Source organism: Triturus cristatus, chromosome 5_2 (genome assembly GCF_964204655.1).
Source record: "Triturus cristatus chromosome 5_2, aTriCri1.1, whole genome shotgun sequence".
Classification (NCBI taxonomy): domain Eukaryota; kingdom Metazoa; phylum Chordata; class Amphibia; order Caudata; family Salamandridae; genus Triturus; species Triturus cristatus.
The window spans coordinates 575,713,246-575,736,912 of NC_140588.1; the positions used below are offsets into that span (position 1 = coordinate 575,713,246).

Here is a 23,667-nt window from a genome sequence, read left to right on the forward strand (position 1 = left end):
CAGGCCATCCCCTCCCCCGTGCTACTGAACCGACGAATTCCTGTACAATCGGGATCCCCGGGAAATCACAAGAGGGACACCTAGTGGCCGCTGATAGCTCAAAGACAGCTGGTACACCTTCTCACACCTACCTCGTTATTCAGCTTGCTGGAAGAATACATTGCGAATGACCGATTCAAGAGTGCAAGGGAGAAGAGTGCTCCAAAGTAGATGTATACATCGCAGCCGGGTTTTCCAGCAATTTACCTTTCTGATGAGCTGGTACTGCACTTTACGCCCACATAGAGCACCTGACTGGGTGGGGGACTGCGTGCGCATGAAGGTGGCTGAGGGCAATGGGAGCAAAGCAACCTGGGACCCAGGGGACCCAGCCCCTTTCCTCTGCTTTCGTCTATAGGTCGGGGTGCCTTTTTAAGGACCTTCGATTAAAAAAAGCTGAGCTGCGTGGACAAATTACGCACGTCTACGTCTTAGAGGGATCTTCCCTGACCGGGAATCGAACCCGGGCCGCGGCGGTGAAAGCGCCGAATCCTAGCCACTAGACCACCAGGGAGGAGATGCTCTTGTGAGCCTGCCTTGCTCACTTCCTTATTGTGACTAAGCTAACTCCACTGTATAGATTGCCCATAAAGTACGAGTGGGGAAAAGTTAGGTGTCACACAGTGTGTTTGTCATAAGCAATTACCTTTATCCTCCTGCAAAAGCCTTTTTACTCTGCAATCACCTCTTGCTGGACAGCCTGCGCTGGAGCAGCCAGCATGAAAAGGGAGCTGAGTAAGGCAGGGCCTAGGGTCTCACCAGGGTGGCCGAGTGGTTAAGGCGTTGGACTTAAGATCCAATGGACAGTTGTCCGCATGGGTTCGAGCCCCATCCCTGGTATGGGTTTTCAGCGGGTGTGTAGGAACTTGCAGATGCTTTTTTAAAGCATTTTCCTCTGCCCTCCTCACCCTCCCAGTGCCCTTCCTTAACAGTCCCAATTCACGTCTCAGCTGTGGGGTCTGCTGCTACTCTGCACTTAGCATGGATGCTTCCCAAAGCAATGCAGTGCCACCTACGCAGAGCCCCTGCTTAGAGAAATACACCTCCTATGTCTTTTCCCACTGAAGGGAGCAGGAGGAAGTACTTGCTTCCTGGGGAACATGGGCCTGCCACTGGAATTTGTTAACCCGCCTCTTGCGGATTTCTCCCCTTTCTTTGATTTACACCTGCAGGCTCTCCCTTGCCATCGGAGCAGGATCTGCTGATGCAGGCCCGGCTGGATCAAATGTGCAAAGGCTTGTCCCCAGGCCTCGGGAAAAAATTGAGCAGAGATTCCCGCCTCCGCCTCCGCCTCCTCTTGCCTTCCGAACGGGCTTCCAAACGGGCAATGCCCTGACGGGTCCCCCACGCCCCATCCTGCCCATGCCCACACCCCTGTATATGAGGGTGACCCATGTCCCTCACCCTCCATGCTCGAACGGAAGACACGTGTGTCCTGAGGGGAGCGCCAGACAGGCATTTCTCCGGCCAGGCAGACCCCTGCAGCACCCGTTAGGCTCCAAAGCCTGTACATTCCCAAGATGCCACTGGTCACTATGCAAATCAGACAGCCCTGGCCACACCCTCTCCGCCGCTGGGCTCTGCTGCTTTCGGTACGTGCAGCTCAGCTTTTTCTTACCCTGAACCAGACTTCCGTTTCAGCAAAAAGGTGGGTTGCAGTGGGTCCGGGATGCCATTTGGAGACAAAGCCTGCGGCCCTGTCAAAGATGACTTCCTGCCGCACACCATGTGGTCAGAAGCCTACGAAAAGAAGCGCACCTCGGAATACAGAATCTCACTTCCTCAAGAGCCTTGCACAAGAGATTTTCCTCCCGCCGAGGAAAGCAACTCAAAGGGAACCTTGCGAAAATCAAATTAGGAGCCAGATTGCGGGATGCTAGGCAAACTGTTTGTCAGAAAAGCGAATTCATTTTGAGAAGCCCTGACCTGCGGGAAGGAAAAGCATTCAAGGGCAGAAGAAGGACTGTTCCCTGACCGGGAATCGAACCCGGGCCGCGGCGGTGAGAGCGCCGAATCCTAACCACTAGACCACCAGGGAACCCACAGCCATACAGCAAAAGTTCCTACACTGCTCTCCTAGTGACAAAGCTCATGGGGGCTGAAAGCATATTTTATTCTACAGCGAATATGAATCAGAACTTGAAAAAACACTCATGATTCCACCAGACAGTTTGTCACTTCCAAGCACAGGCCATCCCCTCCCCCGTGCTACTGAACCGACGAATTCCTGTACAATCGGGATCCCCGGGAAATCACAAGAGGGACACCTAGTGGCCGCTGATAGCTCAAAGACAGCTGGTACACCTTCTCACACCTACCTCGTTATTCAGCTTGCTGGAAGAATACATTGCGAATGACCGATTCAAGAGTGCAAGGGAGAAGAGTGCTCCAAAGTAGATGTATACATCGCAGCCGGGTTTTCCAGCAATTTACCTTTCTGATGAGCTGGTACTGCACTTTACGCCCACATAGAGCACCTGACTGGGTGGGGGACTGCGTGCGCATGAAGGTGGCTGAGGGCAATGGGAGCAAAGCAACCTGGGACACAGGGGACCCAGCCCCTTTCCTCTGCTTTCGTCTATAGGTCGGGGTGCCTTTTTAAGGACCTTCGATTAAAAAAAGCTGAGCTGCGTGGACAAATTACGCACGTCTACGTCTTAGAGGGATCTTCCCTGACCGGGAATCGAACCCGGGCCGCGGCGGTGAAAGCGCCGAATCCTAGCCACTAGACCACCAGGGAGGAGATGCTCTTGTGAGCCTGCCTTGCTCACTTCCTTATTGTGACTAAGCTAACTCCACTGTATAGATTGCCCATAAAGTACGAGTGGGGAAAAGTTAGGTGTCACACAGTGTGTTTGTCATAAGCAATTACCTTTATCCTCCTGCAAAAGCCTTTTTACTCTGCAATCACCTCTTGCTGGACAGCCTGCGCTGGAGCAGCCAGCATGAAAAGGGAGCTGAGTAAGGCAGGGCCTAGGGTCTCACCAGGGTGGCCGAGTGGTTAAGGCGTTGGACTTAAGATCCAATGGACAGTTGTCCGCATGGGTTCGAGCCCCATCCCTGGTATGGGTTTTCAGCGGGTGTGTAGGAACTTGCAGATGCTTTTTTAAAGCATTTTCCTCTGCCCTCCTCACCCTCCCAGTGCCCTTCCTTAACAGTCCCAATTCACGTCTCAGCTGTGGGGTCTGCTGCTACTCTGCACTTAGCATGGATGCTTCCCAAAGCAATGCAGTGCCACCTACGCAGAGCCCCTGCTTAGAGAAATACACCTCCTATGTCTTTTCCCACTGAAGGGAGCAGGAGGAAGTACTTGCTTCCTGGGGAACATGGGCCTGCCACTGGAATTTGTTAACCCGCCTCTTGCGGATTTCTCCCCTTTCTTTGATTTACACCTGCAGGCTCTCCCTTGCCATCGGAGCAGGATCTGCTGATGCAGGCCCGGCTGGATCAAATGTGCAAAGGCTTGTCCCCAGGCCTCGGGAAAAAATTGAGCAGAGATTCCCGCCTCCGCCTCCGCCTCCTCTTGCCTTCCGAACGGGCTTCCAAACGGGCAATGCCCTGACGGGTCCCCCACGCCCCATCCTGCCCATGCCCACACCCCTGTATATGAGGGTGACCCATGTCCCTCACCCTCCATGCTCGAACGGAAGACACGTGTGTCCTGAGGGGAGCGCCAGACAGGCATTTCTCCGGCCAGGCAGACCCCTGCAGCACCCGTTAGGCTCCAAAGCCTGTACATTCCCAAGATGCCACTGGTCACTATGCAAATCAGACAGCCCTGGCCACACCCTCTCCGCCGCTGGGCTCTGCTGCTTTCGGTACGTGCAGCTCAGCTTTTTCTTACCCTGAACCAGACTTCCGTTTCAGCAAAAAGGTGGGTTGCAGTGGGTCCGGGATGCCATTTGGAGACAAAGCCTGCGGCCCTGTCAAAGATGACTTCCTGCCGCACACCATGTGGTCAGAAGCCTACGAAAAGAAGCGCACCTCGGAATACAGAATCTCACTTCCTCAAGAGCCTTGCACAAGAGATTTTCCTCCCGCCGAGGAAAGCAACTCAAAGGGAACCTTGCGAAAATCAAATTAGGAGCCAGATTGCGGGATGCTAGGCAAACTGTTTGTCAGAAAAGCAAATTCATTTTGAGAAGCCCTGACCTGCGGGAAGGAAAAGCATTCAAGGGCAGAAGAAGGACTGTTCCCTGACCGGGAATCGAACCCAGGCCGCGGCGGTGAGAGCGCCGAATCCTAACCACTAGACCACCAGGGAACCCAGAGCCATACAGCAAAAGTTCCTACACTGCTCTCCTAGTGACAAAGCTCATGGGGGCTGAAAGCATATTTTATTCTACAGCGAATATGAATCAGAACTTGAAAAAACACTCATGATTCCACCAGACTGTTTGTCACTTCCAAGCACAGGCCATCCCCTCCCCCGTGCTACTGAACCGACGAATTCCTGTACAATCGGGATCCCCGGGAAATCACAAGAGGGACACCTAGTGGCCGCTGATAGCTCAAAGACAGCTGGTACACCTTCTCACACCTACCTCGTTATTCAGCTTGCTGGAAGAATACATTGCGAATGACCGATTCAAGAGTGCAAGGGAGAAGAGTGCTCCAAAGTAGATGTATACATCGCAGCCGGGTTTTCCAGCAATTTACCTTTCTGATGAGCTGGTACTGCACTTTACGCCCACATAGAGCACCTGACTGGGTGGGGGACTGCGTGCGCATGAAGGTGGCTGAGGGCAATGGGAGCAAAGCAACCTGGGACCCAGGGGACCCAGCCCCTTTCCTCTGCTTTCGTCTATAGGTCGGGGTGCCTTTTTAAGGACCTTCGATTAAAAAAAGCTGAGCTGCGTGGACAAATTACGCACGTCTACGTCTTAGAGGGATCTTCCCTGACCGGGAATCGAACCCGGGCCGCGGCGGTGAAAGCGCCGAATCCTAGCCACTAGACCACCAGGGAGGAGATGCTCTTGTGAGCCTGCCTTGCTCACTTCCTTATTGTGACTAAGCTAACTCCACTGTATAGATTGCCCATAAAGTACGAGTGGGGAAAAGTTAGGTGTCACACAGTGTGTTTGTCATAAGCAATTACCTTTATCCTCCTGCAAAAGCCTTTTTACTCTGCAATCACCTCTTGCTGGACAGCCTGCGCTGGAGCAGCCAGCATGAAAAGGGAGCTGAGTAAGGCAGGGCCTAGGGTCTCACCAGGGTGGCCGAGTGGTTAAGGCGTTGGACTTAAGATCCAATGGACAGTTGTCCGCATGGGTTCGAGCCCCATCCCTGGTATGGGTTTTCAGCGGGTGTGTAGGAACTTGCAGATGCTTTTTTAAAGCATTTTCCTCTGCCCTCCTCACCCTCCCAGTGCCCTTCCTTAACAGTCCCAATTCACGTCTCAGCTGTGGGGTCTGCTGCTACTCTGCACTTAGCATGGATGCTTCCCAAAGCAATGCAGTGCCACCTACGCAGAGCCCCTGCTTAGAGAAATACACCTCCTATGTCTTTTCCCACTGAAGGGAGCAGGAGGAAGTACTTGCTTCCTGGGGAACATGGGCCTGCCACTGGAATTTGTTAACCCGCCTCTTGCGGATTTCTCCCCTTTCTTTGATTTACACCTGCAGGCTCTCCCTTGCCATCGGAGCAGGATCTGCTGATGCAGGCCCGGCTGGATCAAATGTGCAAAGGCTTGTCCCCAGGCCTCGGGAAAAAATTGAGCAGAGATTCCCGCCTCCGCCTCCGCCTCCTCTTGCCTTCCGAACGGGCTTCCAAACGGGCAATGCCCTGACGGGTCCCCCACGCCCCATCCTGCCCATGCCCACACCCCTGTATATGAGGGTGACCCATGTCCCTCACCCTCCATGCTCGAACGGAAGACACGTGTGTCCTGAGGGGAGCGCCAGACAGGCATTTCTCCGGCCAGGCAGACCCCTGCAGCACCCGTTAGGCTCCAAAGCCTGTACATTCCCAAGATGCCACTGGTCACTATGCAAATCAGACAGCCCTGGCCACACCCTCTCCGCCGCTGGGCTCTGCTGCTTTCGGTACGTGCAGCTCAGCTTTTTCTTACCCTGAACCAGACTTCCGTTTCAGCAAAAAGGTGGGTTGCAGTGGGTCCGGGATGCCATTTGGAGACAAAGCCTGCGGCCCTGTCAAAGATGACTTCCTGCCGCACACCATGTGGTCAGAAGCCTACGAAAAGAAGCGCACCTCGGAATACAGAATCTCACTTCCTCAAGAGCCTTGCACAAGAGATTTTCCTCCCGCCGAGGAAAGCAACTCAAAGGGAACCTTGCGAAAATCAAATTAGGAGCCAGATTGCGGGATGCTAGGCAAACTGTTTGTCAGAAAAGCGAATTCATTTTGAGAAGCCCTGACCTGCGGGAAGGAAAAGCATTCAAGGGCAGAAGAAGGACTGTTCCCTGACCGGGAATCGAACCCGGGCCGCGGCGGTGAGAGCGCCGAATCCTAACCACTAGACCACCAGGGAACCCACAGCCATACAGCAAAAGTTCCTACACTGCTCTCCTAGTGACAAAGCTCATGGGGGCTGAAAGCATATTTTATTCTACAGCGAATATGAATCAGAACTTGAAAAAACACTCATGATTCCACCAGACTGTTTGTCACTTCCAAGCACAGGCCATCCCCTCCCCCGTGCTACTGAACCGACGAATTCCTGTACAATCGGGATCCCCGGGAAATCACAAGAGGGACACCTAGTGGCCGCTGATAGCTCAAAGACAGCTGGTACACCTTCTCACACCTACCTCGTTATTCAGCTTGCTGGAAGAATACATTGCGAATGACCGATTCAAGAGTGCAAGGGAGAAGAGTGCTCCAAAGTAGATGTATACATCGCAGCCGGGTTTTCCAGCAATTTACCTTTCTGATGAGCTGGTACTGCACTTTACGCCCACATAGAGCACCTGACTGGGTGGGGGACTGCGTGCGCATGAAGGTGGCTGAGGGCAATGGGAGCAAAGCAACCTGGGACACAGGGGACCCAGCCCCTTTCCTCTGCTTTCGTCTATAGGTCGGGGTGCCTTTTTAAGGACCTTCGATTAAAAAAAGCTGAGCTGCGTGGACAAATTACGCACGTCTACGTCTTAGAGGGATCTTCCCTGACCGGGAATCGAACCCGGGCCGCGGCGGTGAAAGCGCCGAATCCTAGCCACTAGACCACCAGGGAGGAGATGCTCTTGTGAGCCTGCCTTGCTCACTTCCTTATTGTGACTAAGCTAACTCCACTGTATAGATTGCCCATAAAGTACGAGTGGGGAAAAGTTAGGTGTCACACAGTGTGTTTGTCATAAGCAATTACCTTTATCCTCCTGCAAAAGCCTTTTTACTCTGCAATCACCTCTTGCTGGACAGCCTGCGCTGGAGCAGCCAGCATGAAAAGGGAGCTGAGTAAGGCAGGGCCTAGGGTCTCACCAGGGTGGCCGAGTGGTTAAGGCGTTGGACTTAAGATCCAATGGACAGTTGTCCGCATGGGTTCGAGCCCCATCCCTGGTATGGGTTTTCAGCGGGTGTGTAGGAACTTGCAGATGCTTTTTTAAAGCATTTTCCTCTGCCCTCCTCACCCTCCCAGTGCCCTTCCTTAACAGTCCCAATTCACGTCTCAGCTGTGGGGTCTGCTGCTACTCTGCACTTAGCATGGATGCTTCCCAAAGCAATGCAGTGCCACCTACGCAGAGCCCCTGCTTAGAGAAATACACCTCCTATGTCTTTTCCCACTGAAGGGAGCAGGAGGAAGTACTTGCTTCCTGGGGAACATGGGCCTGCCACTGGAATTTGTTAACCCGCCTCTTGCGGATTTCTCCCCTTTCTTTGATTTACACCTGCAGGCTCTCCCTTGCCATCGGAGCAGGATCTGCTGATGCAGGCCCGGCTGGATCAAATGTGCAAAGGCTTGTCCCCAGGCCTCGGGAAAAAATTGAGCAGAGATTCCCGCCTCCGCCTCCGCCTCCTCTTGCCTTCCGAACGGGCTTCCAAACGGGCAATGCCCTGACGGGTCCCCCACGCCCCATCCTGCCCATGCCCACACCCCTGTATATGAGGGTGACCCATGTCCCTCACCCTCCATGCTCGAACGGAAGACACGTGTGTCCTGAGGGGAGCGCCAGACAGGCATTTCTCCGGCCAGGCAGACCCCTGCAGCACCCGTTAGGCTCCAAAGCCTGTACATTCCCAAGATGCCACTGGTCACTATGCAAATCAGACAGCCCTGGCCACACCCTCTCCGCCGCTGGGCTCTGCTGCTTTCGGTACGTGCAGCTCAGCTTTTTCTTACCCTGAACCAGACTTCCGTTTCAGCAAAAAGGTGGGTTGCAGTGGGTCCGGGATGCCATTTGGAGACAAAGCCTGCGGCCCTGTCAAAGATGACTTCCTGCCGCGCACCATGTGGTCAGAAGCCTACGAAAAGAAGCGCACCTCGGAATACAGAATCTCACTTCCTCAAGAGCCTTGCACAAGAGATTTTCCTCCCGCCGAGGAAAGCAACTCAAAGGGAACCTTGCGAAAATCAAATTAGGAGCCAGATTGCGGGATGCTAGGCAAACTGTTTGTCAGAAAAGCAAATTCATTTTGAGAAGCCCTGACCTGCGGGAAGGAAAAGCATTCAAGGGCAGAAGAAGGACTGTTCCCTGACCGGGAATCGAACCCAGGCCGCGGCGGTGAGAGCGCCGAATCCTAACCACTAGACCACCAGGGAACCCAGAGCCATACAGCAAAAGTTCCTACACTGCTCTCCTAGTGACAAAGCTCATGGGGGCTGAAAGCATATTTTATTCTACAGCGAATATGAATCAGAACTTGAAAAAACACTCATGATTCCACCAGACTGTTTGTCACTTCCAAGCACAGGCCATCCCCTCCCCCGTGCTACTGAACCGACGAATTCCTGTACAATCGGGATCCCCGGGAAATCACAAGAGGGACACCTAGTGGCCGCTGATAGCTCAAAGACAGCTGGTACACCTTCTCACACCTACCTCGTTATTCAGCTTGCTGGAAGAATACATTGCGAATGACCGATTCAAGAGTGCAAGGGAGAAGAGTGCTCCAAAGTAGATGTATACATCGCAGCCGGGTTTTCCAGCAATTTACCTTTCTGATGAGCTGGTACTGCACTTTACGCCCACATAGAGCACCTGACTGGGTGGGGGACTGCGTGCGCATGAAGGTGGCTGAGGGCAATGGGAGCAAAGCAACCTGGGACACAGGGGACCCAGCCCCTTTCCTCTGCTTTCGTCTATAGGTCGGGGTGCCTTTTTAAGGACCTTCGATTAAAAAAAGCTGAGCTGCGTGGACAAATTACGCACGTCTACGTCTTAGAGGGATCTTCCCTGACCGGGAATCGAACCCGGGCCGCGGCGGTGAAAGCGCCGAATCCTAGCCACTAGACCACCAGGGAGGAGATGCTCTTGTGAGCCTGCCTTGCTCACTTCCTTATTGTGACTAAGCTAACTCCACTGTATAGATTGCCCATAAAGTACGAGTGGGGAAAAGTTAGGTGTCACACAGTGTGTTTGTCATAAGCAATTACCTTTATCCTCCTGCAAAAGCCTTTTTACTCTGCAATCACCTCTTGCTGGACAGCCTGCGCTGGAGCAGCCAGCATGAAAAGGGAGCTGAGTAAGGCAGGGCCTAGGGTCTCACCAGGGTGGCCGAGTGGTTAAGGCGTTGGACTTAAGATCCAATGGACAGTTGTCCGCATGGGTTCGAGCCCCATCCCTGGTATGGGTTTTCAGCGGGTGTGTAGGAACTTGCAGATGCTTTTTTAAAGCATTTTCCTCTGCCCTCCTCACCCTCCCAGTGCCCTTCCTTAACAGTCCCAATTCACGTCTCAGCTGTGGGGTCTGCTGCTACTCTGCACTTAGCATGGATGCTTCCCAAAGCAATGCAGTGCCACCTACGCAGAGCCCCTGCTTAGAGAAATACACCTCCTATGTCTTTTCCCACTGAAGGGAGCAGGAGGAAGTACTTGCTTCCTGGGGAACATGGGCCTGCCACTGGAATTTGTTAACCCGCCTCTTGCGGATTTCTCCCCTTTCTTTGATTTACACCTGCAGGCTCTCCCTTGCCATCGGAGCAGGATCTGCTGATGCAGGCCCGGCTGGATCAAATGTGCAAAGGCTTGTCCCCAGGCCTCGGGAAAAAATTGAGCAGAGATTCCCGCCTCCGCCTCCGCCTCCTCTTGCCTTCCGAACGGGCTTCCAAACGGGCAATGCCCTGACGGGTCCCCCACGCCCCATCCTGCCCATGCCCACACCCCTGTATATGAGGGTGACCCATGTCCCTCACCCTCCATGCTCGAACGGAAGACACGTGTGTCCTGAGGGGAGCGCCAGACAGGCATTTCTCCGGCCAGGCAGACCCCTGCAGCACCCGTTAGGCTCCAAAGCCTGTACATTCCCAAGATGCCACTGGTCACTATGCAAATCAGACAGCCCTGGCCACACCCTCTCCGCCGCTGGGCTCTGCTGCTTTCGGTACGTGCAGCTCAGCTTTTTCTTACCCTGAACCAGACTTCCGTTTCAGCAAAAAGGTGGGTTTGAAGTGGGTCCGGGATGCCATTTGGAGACAAAGCCTGCGGCCCTGTCAAAGATGACTTCCTGCCGCACACCATGTGGTCAGAAGCCTACGAAAAGAAGCGCACCTCGGAATACAGAATCTCACTTCCTCAAGAGCCTTGCACAAGAGATTTTCCTCCCGCCGAGGAAAGCAACTCAAAGGGAACCTTGCGAAAATCAAATTAGGAGCCAGATTGCGGGATGCTAGGCAAACTGTTTGTCAGAAAAGCAAATTCATTTTGAGAAGCCCTGACCTGCGGGAAGGAAAAGCATTCAAGGGCAGAAGAAGGACTGTTCCCTGACCGGGAATCGAACCCGGGCCGCGGCGGTGAGAGCGCCGAATCCTAACCACTAGACCACCAGGGAACCCAGAGCCATACAGCAAAAGTTCCTACACTGCTCTCCTAGTGACAAAGCTCATGGGGGCTGAAAGCATATTTTATTCTACAGCGAATATGAATCAGAACTTGAAAAAACACTCATGATTCCACCAGACTGTTTGTCACTTCCAAGCACAGGCCATCCCCTCCCCCGTGCTACTGAACCGACGAATTCCTGTACAATCGGGATCCCCGGGAAATCACAAGAGGGACACCTAGTGGCCGCTGATAGCTCAAAGACAGCTGGTACACCTTCTCACACCTACCTCGTTATTCAGCTTGCTGGAAGAATACATTGCGAATGACCGATTCAAGAGTGCAAGGGAGAAGAGTGCTCCAAAGTAGATGTATACATCGCAGCCGGGTTTTCCAGCAATTTACCTTTCTGATGAGCTGGTACTGCACTTTACGCCCACATAGAGCACCTGACTGGGTGGGGGACTGCGTGCGCATGAAGGTGGCTGAGGGCAATGGGAGCAAAGCAACCTGGGACACAGGGGACCCAGCCCCTTTCCTCTGCTTTCGTCTATAGGTCGGGGTGCCTTTTTAAGGACCTTCGATTAAAAAAAGCTGAGCTGCGTGGACAAATTACGCACGTCTACGTCTTAGAGGGATCTTCCCTGACCGGGAATCGAACCCGGGCCGCGGCGGTGAAAGCGCCGAATCCTAGCCACTAGACCACCAGGGAGGAGATGCTCTTGTGAGCCTGCCTTGCTCACTTCCTTATTGTGACTAAGCTAACTCCACTGTATAGATTGCCCATAAAGTACGAGTGGGGAAAAGTTAGGTGTCACACAGTGTGTTTGTCATAAGCAATTACCTTTATCCTCCTGCAAAAGCCTTTTTACTCTGCAATCACCTCTTGCTGGACAGCCTGCGCTGGAGCAGCCAGCATGAAAAGGGAGCTGAGTAAGGCAGGGCCTAGGGTCTCACCAGGGTGGCCGAGTGGTTAAGGCGTTGGACTTAAGATCCAATGGACAGTTGTCCGCATGGGTTCGAGCCCCATCCCTGGTATGGGTTTTCAGCGGGTGTGTAGGAACTTGCAGATGCTTTTTTAAAGCATTTTCCTCTGCCCTCCTCACCCTCCCAGTGCCCTTCCTTAACAGTCCCAATTCACGTCTCAGCTGTGGGGTCTGCTGCTACTCTGCACTTAGCATGGATGCTTCCCAAAGCAATGCAGTGCCACCTACGCAGAGCCCCTGCTTAGAGAAATACACCTCCTATGTCTTTTCCCACTGAAGGGAGCAGGAGGAAGTACTTGCTTCCTGGGGAACATGGGCCTGCCACTGGAATTTGTTAACCCGCCTCTTGCGGATTTCTCCCCTTTCTTTGATTTACACCTGCAGGCTCTCCCTTGCCATCGGAGCAGGATCTGCTGATGCAGGCCCGGCTGGATCAAATGTGCAAAGGCTTGTCCCCAGGCCTCGGGAAAAAATTGAGCAGAGATTCCCGCCTCCGCCTCCGCCTCCTCTTGCCTTCCGAACGGGCTTCCAAACGGGCAATGCCCTGACGGGTCCCCCACGCCCCATCCTGCCCATGCCCACACCCCTGTATATGAGGGTGACCCATGTCCCTCACCCTCCATGCTCGAACGGAAGACACGTGTGTCCTGAGGGGAGCGCCAGACAGGCATTTCTCCGGCCAGGCAGACCCCTGCAGCACCCGTTAGGCTCCAAAGCCTGTACATTCCCAAGATGCCACTGGTCACTATGCAAATCAGACAGCCCTGGCCACACCCTCTCCGCCGCTGGGCTCTGCTGCTTTCGGTACGTGCAGCTCAGCTTTTTCTTACCCTGAACCAGACTTCCGTTTCAGCAAAAAGGTGGGTTGCAGTGGGTCCGGGATGCCATTTGGAGACAAAGCCTGCGGCCCTGTCAAAGATGACTTCCTGCCGCACACCATGTGGTCAGAAGCCTACGAAAAGAAGCGCACCTCGGAATACAGAATCTCACTTCCTCAAGAGCCTTGCACAAGAGATTTTCCTCCCGCCGAGGAAAGCAACTCAAAGGGAACCTTGCGAAAATCAAATTAGGAGCCAGATTGCGGGATGCTAGGCAAACTGTTTGTCAGAAAAGCGAATTCATTTTGAGAAGCCCTGACCTGCGGGAAGGAAAAGCATTCAAGGGCAGAAGAAGGACTGTTCCCTGACCGGGAATCGAACCCGGGCCGCGGCGGTGAGAGCGCCGAATCCTAACCACTAGACCACCAGGGAACCCACAGCCATACAGCAAAAGTTCCTACACTGCTCTCCTAGTGACAAAGCTCATGGGGGCTGAAAGCATATTTTATTCTACAGCGAATATGAATCAGAACTTGAAAAAACACTCATGATTCCACCAGACTGTTTGTCACTTCCAAGCACAGGCCATCCCCTCCCCCGTGCTACTGAACCGACGAATTCCTGTACAATCGGGATCCCCGGGAAATCACAAGAGGGACACCTAGTGGCCGCTGATAGCTCAAAGACAGCTGGTACACCTTCTCACACCTACCTCGTTATTCAGCTTGCTGGAAGAATACATTGCGAATGACCGATTCAAGAGTGCAAGGGAGAAGAGTGCTCCAAAGTAGATGTATACATCGCAGCCGGGTTTTCCAGCAATTTACCTTTCTGATGAGCTGGTACTGCACTTTACGCCCACATAGAGCACCTGACTGGGTGGGGGACTGCGTGCGCATGAAGGTGGCTGAGGGCAATGGGAGCAAAGCAACCTGGGACACAGGGGACCCAGCCCCTTTCCTCTGCTTTCGTCTATAGGTCGGGGTGCCTTTTTAAGGACCTTCGATTAAAAAAAGCTGAGCTGCGTGGACAAATTACGCACGTCTACGTCTTAGAGGGATCTTCCCTGACGGGGAATCGAACCCGGGCCGCGGCGGTGAAAGCGCCGAATCCTAGCCACTAGACCACCAGGGAGGAGATGCTCTTGTGAGCCTGCCTTGCTCACTTCCTTATTGTGACTAAGCTAACTCCACTGTATAGATTGCCCATAAAGTACGAGTGGGGAAAAGTTAGGTGTCACACAGTGTGTTTGTCATAAGCAATTACCTTTATCCTCCTGCAAAAGCCTTTTTACTCTGCAATCACCTCTTGCTGGACAGCCTGCGCTGGAGCAGCCAGCATGAAAAGGGAGCTGAGTAAGGCAGGGCCTAGGGTCTCACCAGGGTGGCCGAGTGGTTAAGGCGTTGGACTTAAGATCCAATGGACAGTTGTCCGCATGGGTTCGAGCCCCATCCCTGGTATGGGTTTTCAGCGGGTGTGTAGGAACTTGCAGATGCTTTTTTAAAGCATTTTCCTCTGCCCTCCTCACCCTCCCAGTGCCCTTCCTTAACAGTCCCAATTCACGTCTCAGCTGTGGGGTCTGCTGCTACTCTGCACTTAGCATGGATGCTTCCCAAAGCAATGCAGTGCCACCTACGCAGAGCCCCTGCTTAGAGAAATACACCTCCTATGTCTTTTCCCACTGAAGGGAGCAGGAGGAAGTACTTGCTTCCTGGGGGACATGGGCCTGCCACTGGAATTTGTTAACCCGCCTCTTGCGGATTTCTCCCCTTTCTTTGATTTACACCTGCAGGCTCTCCCTTGCCATCGGAGCAGGATCTGCTGATGCAGGCCCGGCTGGATCAAATGTGCAAAGGCTTGTCCCCAGGCCTCGGGAAAAAATTGAGCAGAGATTCCCGCCTCCGCCTCCGCCTCCTCTTGCCTTCCGAACGGGCTTCCAAACGGGCAATGCCCTGACGGGTCCCCCACGCCCCATCCTGCCCATGCCCACACCCCTGTATATGAGGGTGACCCATGTCCCTCACCCTCCATGCTCGAACGGAAGACACGTGTGTCCTGAGGGGAGCGCCAGACAGGCATTTCTCCGGCCAGGCAGACCCCTGCAGCACCCGTTAGGCTCCAAAGCCTGTACATTCCCAAGATGCCACTGGTCACTATGCAAATCAGACAGCCCTGGCCACACCCTCTCCGCCGCTGGGCTCTGCTGCTTTCGGTACGTGCAGCTCAGCTTTTTCTTACCCTGAACCAGACTTCCGTTTCAGCAAAAAGGTGGGTTGCAGTGGGTCCGGGATGCCATTTGGAGACAAAGCCTGCGGCCCTGTCAAAGATGACTTCCTGCCGCACACCATGTGGTCAGAAGCCTACGAAAAGAAGCGCACCTCGGAATACAGAATCTCACTTCCTCAAGAGCCTTGCACAAGAGATTTTCCTCCCGCCGAGGAAAGCAACTCAAAGGGAACCTTGCGAAAATCAAATTAGGAGCCAGATTGCGGGATGCTAGGCAAACTGTTTGTCAGAAAAGCAAATTCATTTTGAGAAGCCCTGACCTGCGGGAAGGAAAAGCATTCAAGGGCAGAAGAAGGACTGTTCCCTGACCGGGAATCGAACCCGGGCCGCGGCGGTGAGAGCGCCGAATCCTAACCACTAGACCACCAGGGAACCCACAGCCATACAGCAAAAGTTCCTACACTGCTCTCCTAGTGACAAAGCTCATGGGGGCTGAAAGCATATTTTATTCTACAGCGAATATGAATCAGAACTTGAAAAAACACTCATGATTCCACCAGACTGTTTGTCACTTCCAAGCACAGGCCATCCCCTCCCCCGTGCTACTGAACCGACGAATTCCTGTACAATCGGGATCCCCGGTAAATCACAAGAGGGACACCTAGTGGCCGCTGATAGCTCAAAGACAGCTGGTACACCTTCTCACACCTACCTCGTTATTCAGCTTGCTGGAAGAATACATTGCGAATGACCGATTCAAGAGTGCAAGGGAGAAGAGTGCTCCAAAGTAGATGTATACATCGCAGCCGGGTTTTCCAGCAATTTACCTTTCTGATGAGCTGGTACTGCACTTTACGCCCACATAGAGCACCTGACTGGGTGGGGGACTGCGTGCGCATGAAGGTGGCTGAGGGCAATGGGAGCAAAGCAACCTGGGACACAGGGGACCCAGCCCCTTTCCTCTGCTTTCGTCTATAGGTCGGGGTGCCTTTTTAAGGACCTTCGATTAAAAAAAGCTGAGCTGCGTGGACAAATTACGCACGTCTACGTCTTAGAGGGATCTTCCCTGACCGGGAATCGAACCCGGGCCGCGGCGGTGAAAGCGCCGAATCCTAGCCACTAGACCACCAGGGAGGAGATGCTCTTGTGAGCCTGCCTTGCTCACTTCCTTATTGTGACTAAGCTAACTCCACTGTATAGATTGCCCATAAAGTACGAGTGGGGAAAAGTTAGGTGTCACACAGTGTGTTTGTCATAAGCAATTACCTTTATCCTCCTGCAAAAGCCTTTTTACTCTGCAATCACCTCTTGCTGGACAGCCTGCGCTGGAGCAGCCAGCATGAAAAGGGAGCTGAGTAAGGCAGGGCCTAGGGTCTCACCAGGGTGGCCGAGTGGTTAAGGCGTTGGACTTAAGATCCAATGGACAGTTGTCCGCATGGGTTCGAGCTCCATCCCTGGTATGGGTTTTCAGCGGGTGTGTAGGAACTTGCAGATGCTTTTTTAAAGCATTTTCCTCTGCCCTCCTCACCCTCCCAGTGCCCTTCCTTAACAGTCCCAATTCACGTCTCAGCTGTGGGGTCTGCTGCTACTCTGCACTTAGCATGGATGCTTCCCAAAGCAATGCAGTGCCACCTACGCAGAGCCCCTGCTTAGAGAAATACACCTCCTATGTCTTTTCCCACTGAAGGGAGCAGGAGGAAGTACTTGCTTCCTGGGGGACATGGGCCTGCCACTGGAATTTGTTAACCCGCCTCTTGCGGATTTCTCCCCTTTCTTTGATTTACACCTGCAGGCTCTCCCTTGCCATCGGAGCAGGATCTGCTGATGCAGGCCCGGCTGGATCAAATGTGCAAAGGCTTGTCCCCAGGCCTCGGGAAAAAATTGAGCAGAGATTCCCGCCTCCGCCTCCGCCTCCTCTTGCCTTCCGAACGGGCTTCCAAACGGGCAATGCCCTGACGGGTCCCCCACGCCCCATCCTGCCCATGCCCACACCCCTGTATATGAGGGTGACCCATGTCCCTCACCCTCCATGCTCGAACGGAAGACACGTGTGTCCTGAGGGGAGCGCCAGACAGGCATTTCTCCGGCCAGGCAGACCCCTGCAGCACCCGTTAGGCTCCAAAGCCTGTACATTCCCAAGATGCCACTGGTCACTATGCAAATCAGACAGCCCTGGCCACACCCTCTCCGCCGCTGGGCTCTGCTGCTTTCGGTACGTGCAGCTCAGCTTTTTCTTACCCTGAACCAGACTTCCGTTTCAGCAAAAAGGTGGGTTGCAGTGGGTCCGGGATGCCATTTGGAGACAAAGCCTGCGGCCCTGTCAAAGATGACTTCCTGCCGCACACCATGTGGTCAGAAGCCTACGAAAAGAAGCGCACCTCGGAATACAGAATCTCACTTCCTCAAGAGCCTTGCACAAGAGATTTTCCTCCCGCCGAGGAAAGCAACTCAAAGGGAACCTTGCGAAAATCAAATTAGGAGCCAGATTGCGGGATGCTAGGCAAACTGTTTGTCAGAAAAGCGAATTCATTTTGAGAAGCCCTGACCTGCGGGAAGGAAAAGCATTCAAGGGCAGAAGAAGGACTGTTCCCTGACCGGGAATCGAACCCGGGCCGCGGCGGTGAGAGCGCCGAATCCTAACCACTAGACCACCAGGGAACCCACAGCCATACAGCAAAAGTTCCTACACTGCTCTCCTAGTGACAAAGCTCATGGGGGCTGAAAGCATATTTTATTCTACAGCGAATATGAATCAGAACTTGAAAAAACACTCATGATTCCACCAGACTGTTTGTCACTTCCAAGCACAGGCCATCCCCTCCCCCGTGCTACTGAACCGACGAATTCCTGTACAATCGGGATCCCCGGGAAATCACAAGAGGGACACCTAGTGGCCGCTGATAGCTCAAAGACAGCTGGTACACCTTCTCACACCTACCTCGTTATTCAGCTTGCTGGAAGAATACATTGCGAATGACCGATTCAAGAGTGCAAGGGAGAAGAGTGCTCCAAAGTAGATGTATACATCGCAGCCGGGTTTTCCAGCAATTTACCTTTCTGATGAGCTGGTACTGCACTTTACGCCCACATAGAGCACCTGACTGGGTGGGGGACTGCGTGCGCATGAAGGTGGCTGAGGGCAATGGGAGCAAAGCAACCTGGGACACAGGGGACCCAGCCCCTTTCCTCTGCTTTCGTCTATAGGTCGGGGTGCCTTTTTAAGGACCTTCGATTAAAAAAAGCTGAGCTGCGTGGACAAATTACGCACGTCTACGTCTTAGAGGGATCTTCCCTGACCGGGAATCGAACCCGGGCCGCGGCGGTGAAAGCGCCGAATCCTAGCCACTAGACCACCAGGGAGGAGATGCTCTTGTGAGCCTGCCTTGCTCACTTCCTTATTGTGACTAAGCTAACTCCACTGTATAGATTGCCCATAAAGTACGAGTGGGGAAAAGTTAGGTGTCACACAGTGTGTTTGTCATAAGCAATTACCTTTATCCTCCTGCAAAAGCCTTTTTACTCTGCAATCACCTCTTGCTGGACAGCCTGCGCTGGAGCAGCCAGCATGAAAAGGGAGCTGAGTAAGGCAGGGCCTAGGGTCTCACCAGGGTGGCCGAGTGGTTAAGGCGTTGGACTTAAGATCCAATGGACAGTTGTCCGCATGGGTTCGAGCCCCATCCCTGGTATGGGTTTTCAGCGGGTGTGTAGGAACTTGCAGATGCTTTTTTAAAGCATTTTCCTCTGCCCTCCTCACCCTCCCAGTGCCCTTCCTTAACAGTCCCAATTCACGTCTCAGCTGTGGGGTCTGCTGCTACTCTGCACTTAGCATGGATGCTTCCCAAAGCAATGCAGTGCCACCTACGCAGAGCCCCTGCTTAGAGAAATACACCTCCTATGTCTTTTCCCACTGAAGGGAGCAGGAGGAAGTACTTGCTTCCTGGGGAACATGGGCCTGCCACTGGAATTTGTTAACCCGCCTCTTGCGGATTTCTCCCCTTTCTTTGATTTACACCTGCAGGCTCTCCCTTGCCATCGGAGCAGGATCTGCTGATGCAGGCCCGGCTGGATCAAATGTGCAAAGGCTTGTCCCCAGGCCTCGGGAAAAAATTGAGCAGAGATTCCCGCCTCCGCCTCCGCCTCCTCTTGCCTTCCGAACGGGCTTCCAAACGGGCAATGCCCTGACGGGTCCCCCACGCCCCATCCTGCCCATGCCCACACCCCTGTATATGAGGGTGACCCATGTCCCTCACCCTCCATGCTCGAACGGAAGACACGTGTGTCCTGAGGGGAGCGCCAGACAGGCATTTCTCCGGCCAGGCAGACCCCTGCAGCACCCGTTAGGCTCCAAAGCCTGTACATTCCCAAGATGCCACTGGTCACTATGCAAATCAGACAGCCCTGGCCACACCCTCTCCGCCGCTGGGCTCTGCTGCTTTCGGTACGTGCAGCTCAGCTTTTTCTTACCCTGAACCAGACTTCCGTTTCAGCAAAAAGGTGGGTTGCAGTGGGTCCGGGATGCCATTTGGAGACAAAGCCTGCGGCCCTGTCAAAGATGACTTCCTGCCGCACACCATGTGGTCAGAAGCCTACGAAAAGAAGCGCACCTCGGAATACAGAATCTCACTTCCTCAAGAGCCTTGCACAAGAGATTTTCCTCCCGCCGAGGAAAGCAACTCAAAGGGAACCTTGCGAAAATCAAATTAGGAGCCAGATTGCGGGATGCTAGGCAAACTGTTTGTCAGAAAAGCAAATTCATTTTGAGAAGCCCTGACCTGCGGGAAGGAAAAGCATTCAAGGGCAGAAGAAGGACTGTTCCCTGACCGGGAATCGAACCCAGGCCGCGGCGGTGAGAGCGCCGAATCCTAACCACTAGACCACCAGGGAACCCAGAGCCATACAGCAAAAGTTCCTACACTGCTCTCCTAGTGACAAAGCTCATGGGGGCTGAAAGCATATTTTATTCTACAGCGAATATGAATCAGAACTTGAAAAAACACTCATGATTCCACCAGACTGTTTGTCACTTCCAAGCACAGGCCATCCCCTCCCCCGTGCTACTGAACCGACGAATTCCTGTACAATCGGGATCCCCGGGAAATCACAAGAGGGACACCTAGTGGCCGCTGATAGCTCAAAGACAGCTGGTACACCTTCTCACACCTACCTCGTTATTCAGCTTGCTGGAAGAATACATTGCGAATGACCGATTCAAGAGTGCAAGGGAGAAGAGTGCTCCAAAGTAGATGTATACATCGCAGCCGGGTTTTCCAGCAATTTACCTTTCTGATGAGCTGGTACTGCACTTTACGCCCACATAGAGCACCTGACTGGGTGGGGGACTGCGTGCGCATGAAGGTGGCTGAGGGCAATGGGAGCAAAGCAACCTGGGACACAGGGGACCCAGCCCCTTTCCTCTGCTTTCGTCTATAGGTCGGGGTGCCTTTTTAAGGACCTTCGATTAAAAAAAGCTGAGCTGCGTGGACAAATTACGCACGTCTACGTCTTAGAGGGATCTTCCCTGACCGGGAATCGAACCCGGGCCGCGGCGGTGAAAGCGCCGAATCCTAGCCACTAGACCACCAGGGAGGAGATGCTCTTGTGAGCCTGCCTTGCTCACTTCCTTATTGTGACTAAGCTAACTCCACTGTATAGATTGCCCATAAAGTACGAGTGGGGAAAAGTTAGGTGTCACACAGTGTGTTTGTCATAAGCAATTACCTTTATCCTCCTGCAAAAGCCTTTTTACTCTGCAATCACCTCTTGCTGGACAGCCTGCGCTGGAGCAGCCAGCATGAAAAGGGAGCTGAGTAAGGCAGGGCCTAGGGTCTCACCAGGGTGGCCGAGTGGTTAAGGCGTTGGACTTAAGATCCAATGGACAGTTGTCCGCATGGGTTCGAGCCCCATCCCTGGTATGGGTTTTCAGCGGGTGTGTAGGAACTTGCAGATGCTTTTTTAAAGCATTTTCCTCTGCCCTCCTCACCCTCCCAGTGCCCTTCCTTAACAGTCCCAATTCACGTCTCAGCTGTGGGGTCTGCTGCTACTCTGCACTTAGCATGGATGCTTCCCAAAGCAATGCAGTGCCACCTACGCAGAGCCCCTGCTTAGAGAAATACACCTCCTATGTCTTTTCCCACTGAAGGGAGCAGGAGGAAGTACTTGCTTCCTGGGGAACATGGGCCTGCCACTGGAATTTGTTAACCCGCCTCTTGCGGATTTCTCCCCTTTCTTTGATTTACACCTGCAGGCTCTCCCTTGCCATCGGAGCAGGATCTGCTGATGCAGGCCCGGCTGGATCAAATGTGCAAAGGCTTGTCCCCAGGCCTCGGGAAAAAATTGAGCAGAGATTCCCGCCTCCGCCTCCGCCTCCTCTTGCCTTCCGAACGGGCTTCCAAACGGGCAATGCCCTGACGGGTCCCCCACGCCCCATCCTGCCCATGCCCACACCCCTGTATATGAGGGTGACCCATGTCCCTCACCCTCCATGCTCGAACGGAAGACACGTGTGTCCTGAGGGGAGCGCCAGACAGGCATTTCTCCGGCCAGGCAGACCCCTGCAGCACCCGTTAGGCTCCAAAGCCTGTACATTCCCAAGATGCCACTGGTCACTATGCAAATCAGACAGCCCTGGCCACACCCTCTCCGCCGCTGGGCTCTGCTGCTTTCGGTACGTGCAGCTCAGCTTTTTCTTACCCTGAACCAGACTTCCGTTTCAGCAAAAAGGTGGGTTTGAAGTGGGTCCGGGATGCCATTTGGAGACAAAGCCTGCGGCCCTGTCAAAGATGACTTCCTGCCGCACACCATGTGGTCAGAAGCCTACGAAAAGAAGCGCACCTCGGAATACAGAATCTCACTTCCTCAAGAGCCTTGCACAAGAGATTTTCCTCCCGCCGAGGAAAGCAACTCAAAGGGAACCTTGCGAAAATCAAATTAGGAGCCAGATTGCGGGATGCTAGGCAAACTGTTTGTCAGAAAAGCAAATTCATTTTGAGAAGCCCTGACCTGCGGGAAGGAAAAGCATTCAAGGGCAGAAGAAGGACTGTTCCCTGACCGGGAATCGAACCCAGGCCGCGGCGGTGAGAGCGCCGAATCCTAACCACTAGACCACCAGGGAACCCAGAGCCATACAGCAAAAGTTCCTACACTGCTCTCCTAGTGACAAAGCTCATGGGGGCTGAAAGCATATTTTATTCTACAGCGAATATGAATCAGAACTTGAAAAAACACTCATGATTCCACCAGACTGTTTGTCACTTCCAAGCACAGGCCATCCCCTCCCCCGTGCTACTGAACCGACGAATTCCTGTACAATCGGGATCCCCGGGAAATCACAAGAGGGACACCTAGTGGCCGCTGATAGCTCAAAGACAGCTGGTACACCTTCTCACACCTACCTCGTTATTCAGCTTGCTGGAAGAATACATTGCGAATGACCGATTCAAGAGTGCAAGGGAGAAGAGTGCTCCAAAGTAGATGTATACATCGCAGCCGGGTTTTCCAGCAATTTACCTTTCTGATGAGCTGGTACTGCACTTTACGCCCACATAGAGCACCTGACTGGGTGGGGGACTGCGTGCGCATGAAGGTGGCTGAGGGCAATGGGAGCAAAGCAACCTGGGACACAGGGGACCCAGCCCCTTTCCTCTGCTTTCGTCTATAGGTCGGGGTGCCTTTTTAAGGACCTTCGATTAAAAAAAGCTGAGCTGCGTGGACAAATTACGCACGTCTACGTCTTAGAGGGATCTTCCCTGACCGGGAATCGAACCCGGGCCGCGGCGGTGAAAGCGCCGAATCCTAGCCACTAGACCACCAGGGAGGAGATGCTCTTGTGAGCCTGCCTTGCTCACTTCCTTATTGTGACTAAGCTAACTCCACTGTATAGATTGCCCATAAAGTACGAGTGGGGAAAAGTTAGGTGTCACACAGTGTGTTTGTCATAAGCAATTACCTTTATCCTCCTGCAAAAGCCTTTTTACTCTGCAATCACCTCTTGCTGGACAGCCTGCGCTGGAGCAGCCAGCATGAAAAGGGAGCTGAGTAAGGCAGGGCCTAGGGTCTCACCAGGGTGGCCGAGTGGTTAAGGCGTTGGACTTAAGATCCAATGGACAGTTGTCCGCATGGGTTCGAGCCCCATCCCTGGTATGGGTTTTCAGCGGGTGTGTAGGAACTTGCAGATGCTTTTTTAAAGCATTTTCCTCTGCCCTCCTCACCCTCCCAGTGCCCTTCCTTAACAGTCCCAATTCACGTCTCAGCTGTGGGGTCTGCTGCTACTCTGCACTTAGCATGGATGCTTCCCAAAGCAATGCAGTGCCACCTACGCAGAGCCCCTGCTTAGAGAAATACACCTCCTATGTCTTTTCCCACTGAAGGGAGCAGGAGGAAGTACTTGCTTCCTGGGGAACATGGGCCTGCCACTGGAATTTGTTAACCCGCCTCTTGCGGATTTCTCCCCTTTCTTTGATTTACACCTGCAGGCTCTCCCTTGCCATCGGAGCAGGATCTGCTGATGCAGGCCCGGCTGGATCAAATGTGCAAAGGCTTGTCCCCAGGCCTCGGGAAAAAATTGAGCAGAGATTCCCGCCTCCGCCTCCGCCTCCTCTTGCCTTCCGAACGGGCTTCCAAACGGGCAATGCCCTGACGGGTCCCCCACGCCCCATCCTGCCCATGC

At 53.6% G+C, this 23,667-nt stretch overlaps 26 non-coding genes across 26 annotated transcripts; 10 read left to right on the forward strand and 16 right to left on the reverse strand.

Annotated features, from left to right (window-relative positions):
- Window positions 1–481: 481 nt before the first annotated feature.
- On the reverse strand, window positions 482–553 carry TRNAE-UUC (transfer RNA glutamic acid (anticodon UUC)). Its single transcript has one exon. It is a non-coding gene; the product is annotated as a tRNA-Glu (tRNA).
- Window positions 554–796: 243 nt separating this feature from the next.
- On the forward strand, window positions 797–879 carry TRNAL-UAA (transfer RNA leucine (anticodon UAA)). Its single transcript has one exon. It is a non-coding gene; the product is annotated as a tRNA-Leu (tRNA).
- Window positions 880–2,005: 1,126 nt separating this feature from the next.
- Window positions 2,006–2,077, reverse strand: TRNAE-CUC (transfer RNA glutamic acid (anticodon CUC)). The gene has a single exon. It is a non-coding gene; the product is annotated as a tRNA-Glu (tRNA).
- Window positions 2,078–2,707: 630 nt separating this feature from the next.
- On the reverse strand, window positions 2,708–2,779 carry TRNAE-UUC (transfer RNA glutamic acid (anticodon UUC)). Its single transcript has one exon. It is a non-coding gene; the product is annotated as a tRNA-Glu (tRNA).
- A 243-nt stretch (window positions 2,780–3,022) lies between these two features.
- On the forward strand, window positions 3,023–3,105 carry TRNAL-UAA (transfer RNA leucine (anticodon UAA)). The gene has a single exon. It is a non-coding gene; the product is annotated as a tRNA-Leu (tRNA).
- A 1,828-nt stretch (window positions 3,106–4,933) lies between these two features.
- TRNAE-UUC (transfer RNA glutamic acid (anticodon UUC)) lies at window positions 4,934–5,005 on the reverse strand. The gene has a single exon. It is a non-coding gene; the product is annotated as a tRNA-Glu (tRNA).
- A 243-nt stretch (window positions 5,006–5,248) lies between these two features.
- On the forward strand, window positions 5,249–5,331 carry TRNAL-UAA (transfer RNA leucine (anticodon UAA)). Its single transcript has one exon. It is a non-coding gene; the product is annotated as a tRNA-Leu (tRNA).
- Window positions 5,332–6,457: 1,126 nt separating this feature from the next.
- Window positions 6,458–6,529, reverse strand: TRNAE-CUC (transfer RNA glutamic acid (anticodon CUC)). The gene has a single exon. It is a non-coding gene; the product is annotated as a tRNA-Glu (tRNA).
- Window positions 6,530–7,159: 630 nt separating this feature from the next.
- TRNAE-UUC (transfer RNA glutamic acid (anticodon UUC)) lies at window positions 7,160–7,231 on the reverse strand. Its single transcript has one exon. It is a non-coding gene; the product is annotated as a tRNA-Glu (tRNA).
- A 243-nt stretch (window positions 7,232–7,474) lies between these two features.
- TRNAL-UAA (transfer RNA leucine (anticodon UAA)) lies at window positions 7,475–7,557 on the forward strand. The gene has a single exon. It is a non-coding gene; the product is annotated as a tRNA-Leu (tRNA).
- Window positions 7,558–9,385: 1,828 nt separating this feature from the next.
- Window positions 9,386–9,457, reverse strand: TRNAE-UUC (transfer RNA glutamic acid (anticodon UUC)). The gene has a single exon. It is a non-coding gene; the product is annotated as a tRNA-Glu (tRNA).
- Window positions 9,458–9,700: 243 nt separating this feature from the next.
- On the forward strand, window positions 9,701–9,783 carry TRNAL-UAA (transfer RNA leucine (anticodon UAA)). The gene has a single exon. It is a non-coding gene; the product is annotated as a tRNA-Leu (tRNA).
- A 1,127-nt stretch (window positions 9,784–10,910) lies between these two features.
- On the reverse strand, window positions 10,911–10,982 carry TRNAE-CUC (transfer RNA glutamic acid (anticodon CUC)). Its single transcript has one exon. It is a non-coding gene; the product is annotated as a tRNA-Glu (tRNA).
- A 630-nt stretch (window positions 10,983–11,612) lies between these two features.
- Window positions 11,613–11,684, reverse strand: TRNAE-UUC (transfer RNA glutamic acid (anticodon UUC)). The gene has a single exon. It is a non-coding gene; the product is annotated as a tRNA-Glu (tRNA).
- Window positions 11,685–11,927: 243 nt separating this feature from the next.
- TRNAL-UAA (transfer RNA leucine (anticodon UAA)) lies at window positions 11,928–12,010 on the forward strand. The gene has a single exon. It is a non-coding gene; the product is annotated as a tRNA-Leu (tRNA).
- Window positions 12,011–13,136: 1,126 nt separating this feature from the next.
- TRNAE-CUC (transfer RNA glutamic acid (anticodon CUC)) lies at window positions 13,137–13,208 on the reverse strand. The gene has a single exon. It is a non-coding gene; the product is annotated as a tRNA-Glu (tRNA).
- A 945-nt stretch (window positions 13,209–14,153) lies between these two features.
- On the forward strand, window positions 14,154–14,236 carry TRNAL-UAA (transfer RNA leucine (anticodon UAA)). Its single transcript has one exon. It is a non-coding gene; the product is annotated as a tRNA-Leu (tRNA).
- Window positions 14,237–15,362: 1,126 nt separating this feature from the next.
- Window positions 15,363–15,434, reverse strand: TRNAE-CUC (transfer RNA glutamic acid (anticodon CUC)). The gene has a single exon. It is a non-coding gene; the product is annotated as a tRNA-Glu (tRNA).
- Window positions 15,435–16,064: 630 nt separating this feature from the next.
- On the reverse strand, window positions 16,065–16,136 carry TRNAE-UUC (transfer RNA glutamic acid (anticodon UUC)). Its single transcript has one exon. It is a non-coding gene; the product is annotated as a tRNA-Glu (tRNA).
- A 1,452-nt stretch (window positions 16,137–17,588) lies between these two features.
- Window positions 17,589–17,660, reverse strand: TRNAE-CUC (transfer RNA glutamic acid (anticodon CUC)). Its single transcript has one exon. It is a non-coding gene; the product is annotated as a tRNA-Glu (tRNA).
- Window positions 17,661–18,290: 630 nt separating this feature from the next.
- On the reverse strand, window positions 18,291–18,362 carry TRNAE-UUC (transfer RNA glutamic acid (anticodon UUC)). Its single transcript has one exon. It is a non-coding gene; the product is annotated as a tRNA-Glu (tRNA).
- A 243-nt stretch (window positions 18,363–18,605) lies between these two features.
- TRNAL-UAA (transfer RNA leucine (anticodon UAA)) lies at window positions 18,606–18,688 on the forward strand. The gene has a single exon. It is a non-coding gene; the product is annotated as a tRNA-Leu (tRNA).
- Window positions 18,689–20,516: 1,828 nt separating this feature from the next.
- Window positions 20,517–20,588, reverse strand: TRNAE-UUC (transfer RNA glutamic acid (anticodon UUC)). The gene has a single exon. It is a non-coding gene; the product is annotated as a tRNA-Glu (tRNA).
- A 243-nt stretch (window positions 20,589–20,831) lies between these two features.
- Window positions 20,832–20,914, forward strand: TRNAL-UAA (transfer RNA leucine (anticodon UAA)). Its single transcript has one exon. It is a non-coding gene; the product is annotated as a tRNA-Leu (tRNA).
- A 1,829-nt stretch (window positions 20,915–22,743) lies between these two features.
- TRNAE-UUC (transfer RNA glutamic acid (anticodon UUC)) lies at window positions 22,744–22,815 on the reverse strand. Its single transcript has one exon. It is a non-coding gene; the product is annotated as a tRNA-Glu (tRNA).
- Window positions 22,816–23,058: 243 nt separating this feature from the next.
- TRNAL-UAA (transfer RNA leucine (anticodon UAA)) lies at window positions 23,059–23,141 on the forward strand. Its single transcript has one exon. It is a non-coding gene; the product is annotated as a tRNA-Leu (tRNA).
- Window positions 23,142–23,667: the final 526 nt, after the last annotated feature.